The 3,370-nt window shown below is 45.2% G+C and overlaps 1 non-coding gene across 1 annotated transcript; it reads left to right on the top strand.

Annotated features, from left to right (window-relative positions):
• The first annotated feature begins 2,082 nt into the window (after positions 1 to 2,082).
• TRNAS-UGA (transfer RNA serine (anticodon UGA)) lies at positions 2,083 to 2,156 on the top strand. Its single transcript has one exon. It is a non-coding gene; the product is annotated as a tRNA-Ser (tRNA).
• Positions 2,157 to 3,370: the final 1,214 nt, after the last annotated feature.

Below are 3,370 nucleotides of genomic sequence, written 5' to 3'. Positions count from 1 at the left end.
TGTAATTCCTGTTGTAACTTTAGGGTGTTATAGATTACACAGCAACATTTGGGTGGTTAAATTGACTGTCTTTTTGTCAACTGCATATGGCTGCTGAGAGGCATAAATCCGGACTTTGTGCTCATGCCAACAGCTCTCCTGCTGGGCAACTATAGGGCATTATGCATGCCGTGGTTATAGGCTAGCTGTACATGTGTCTTGTCTCGCTGAATATATATATATATATATATATATATATATATATATATATATATATATATATATATATATATATATTAGCAGACAAGTTAAAGGAAATGAGGGGCCCGTTTGACAAATTTATGAAGGGGGCCAACAGTCACCGAAACCAAGGTGCATAGGGGAACGTTATTTTTTTTTAATGTGTTATGCTTATGAGTGGGATAATAATACTTAGATTAATAAATTGCTAAAAGAAAATTACTTATAAGGCAGCAGAAAAAACAACCATGCCGCCGGTGGGATCCGAACCCACGACCTCCGAATATCGCGTCCGGTGCTCTTACCAACTGAGCTACGGCGACGGCTGTCCAATCTGCTGCTCTCGTGGGTATTTATGTTTACTGGGTGTAAGCGAGCCTTGAGAGTGTTCACCAGCGCCACCCTCGACCATAGCGGCGGACGTAGCACGTCCTGTAATACCGCGAGCGTGACGTAGAACGTCATCTAACGGTGCGGGCGGAAACTGTGCGAGAGCCCTCTTATGCTACCTATGGCATCAAGACTGCCAGAACCGAGACCCTCGTTAAGCTATTAGCAGACAAGTTAAAGGAAATGAGGGGCCCGTTTGACAAATTTATGAAGGGGGCCAACAGTCACCGAAACCAAGGTGCATAGGGGAACGTTTTTTTTTTAATGTGTTATGCTTATGAGTGGGATAATAATACTTAGATTAATAAATTGCTTAAAGAAAATTACTTATAAAGCAGCAGAAAAAACAACCATGCCGCCGGTGGGATCCGAACCCACGACCTCCGAATATCGCGTCCGGTGCTCTTACCAACTGAGCTACGGCGACGGCTGTCCAATATGCTGCTCTGCTGCTCCCACGAGAGCAGCAGATTGGACAGCCGTCGCCGTAGCTCAATTGGTAAGAGCACCGGACGCGATATTCGGAGGTCGTGGGTTCGGATCCCACCGGCGGCATGGTTGTTTTTTCTGCTGCTTTATAAGTAATTTTCTTTAAGCAATTTAATATTCTAAGTATTATTATCCCACTCATAAGCATAACACATTAAAAAAAAATAACGTTCCCCTATGCACCTTGGTTTCGGTGACTGTTGGCCCCCTTCATAAATTTGTCAAACGGGCCCCTCATTTCCTTTAACTTGTCTGCTAATAGCTTAACGAGGGTCTCGGTTCTGGCAGTCTTGATGCCATAGGTAGCATAAGAGGGCTCTCGCACAGTTTCCGCCCGCACCGTTAGATGACGTTCTACGTCACGCTCGCGGTATTACAGGACGTGCTACGTCCGCCGCTATGGTCGAGGGTGGCGCTGGTGAACACTCTCAAGGCTCGCTTACACCCAGTAAACATAAATACCCACGAGAGCAGCAGATTGGACCGCCGTCGCCGTAGCTCAGTTGGTAAGAGCACCGGACGCGATATTCGGAGGTCGTGGGTTCGGATCCCACCGTCGGCATGGTTGTTTTTTCTGCTGCTTTATAAGTAATTTTCTTTAAGCAATTTATTAATCTAAGTATTATTATCCCACTCATAAGCATAACACATTAAAAAAAAATAACGTTCCCCTATGCACCTTGGTTTCGGTGACTGTTGGCCCCCTTCATAAATTTGTCAAACGGGCCCCTCATTTCCTTTAACTTGTCTGCTAATAGCTTAACGAGGGTCTCGGTTCTGGCAGTCTTGATGCCATAGGTAGCATAAGAGGGCTCTCGCACAGTTTCCGCCCGCACCGTTAGATGACGTTCTACGTCACGCTCGCGGTATTACAGGACGTGCTACGTCCGCCGCTATGGTCGAGGGTGGCGCTGGTGAACACTCTCAAGGCTCGCTTACACCCAGTAAACATAAATACCCACGAGAGCAGCAGATTGGACAGCCGTCGCCGTAGCTCAGTTGGTAAGAGCACCGGACGTGATATTCGGAGGTCGTGGGTTCGGATCCCACCGGCGGCATGGTTGTTTTTTCTGCTGCTTTATAAGTAATTTTCTTTAAGCAATTTAATATTCTAAGTATTATTATCCCACTCATAAGCATAACACATTAAAAAAAAATAACGTTCCCCTATGCACCTTGGTTTCGGTGACTGTTGGCCCCCTTCATAAATTTGTCAAACGGGCCCCTCATTTCCTTTAACTTGTCTGCTAATAGCTTAACGAGGGTCTCGGTTCTGGCAGTCTTGATGCCATAGGTAGCATAAGAGGGCTCTCGCACAGTTTCCGCCCGCACCGTTAGATGACGTTCTACGTCACGCTCGCGGTATTACAGGACGTGCTACGTCCGCCGCTATGGTCGAGGGTGGCGCTGGTGAACACTCTCAAGGCTCGCTTACACCCAGTAAACATAAATACCCACGAGAGCAGCAGATTGGACCGCCGTCGCCGTAGCTCAGTTGGTAAGAGCACCGGACGCGATATTCGGAGGTCGTGGGTTCGGATCCCACCGTCGGCATGGTTGTTTTTTCTGCTGCTTTATAAGTAATTTTCTTTAAGCAATTTATTAATCTAAGTATTATTATCCCACTCATAAGCATAACACATTAAAAAAAATAAAAAAAATAACGTTCCCCTATGCACCTTGGTTTCGGTGACTGTTGGCCCCCTTCATATATATATATATATATATATATATATATATATATATATCAAGCTTCATGCATGAAATGGTGTGTTTGCAAAGAGCTGTACACATATTAAGTGATGTCATATATATGTGTCAAATGGATCCTGTATTTATTTTTGTTCTCAGGGAGCTCGCTGAAATCTTTGAGAAAGCGCACAGCATCAACCCACCCTACCTGCTGGGGCCAGGACTCGTCCAGAGCATCTAAGAGTGAGTCATTTTTTTTCTGCACACGAGAAGTGCGACAGGGAACTTACATGCATTGTAGCTCAGGCTTTGCCGAAATAAGTAACTAGTATATTGGGCTTGCCTCACAGCCATATAGTGGACCCTTTATGGCACACTACACAGCAAATGGCCTCAGATAGTGAGGAATGATTCTCCATGCAGATTTAAGGTTTAAGGGGTGCCATGCATGTGCTCCATTACATGCCTAAAGAACAAACCCAGTTACTTGGTTACTTTTGGAAAAGACAGTGCATGTAATGCAAAACATATTTGAAATCAAACACCACCAGGGGTTTCCCCAAGCATAAAATCAAGAGGA

This window comes from Amblyomma americanum, chromosome 1 (genome assembly GCF_052857255.1).
Source record: "Amblyomma americanum isolate KBUSLIRL-KWMA chromosome 1, ASM5285725v1, whole genome shotgun sequence".
NCBI classification, from domain to species: domain Eukaryota; kingdom Metazoa; phylum Arthropoda; class Arachnida; order Ixodida; family Ixodidae; genus Amblyomma; species Amblyomma americanum.
The sequence above is the reverse complement of the archived record's forward strand: the minus strand, read 5'-3'. Positions and strand labels throughout refer to the sequence as shown.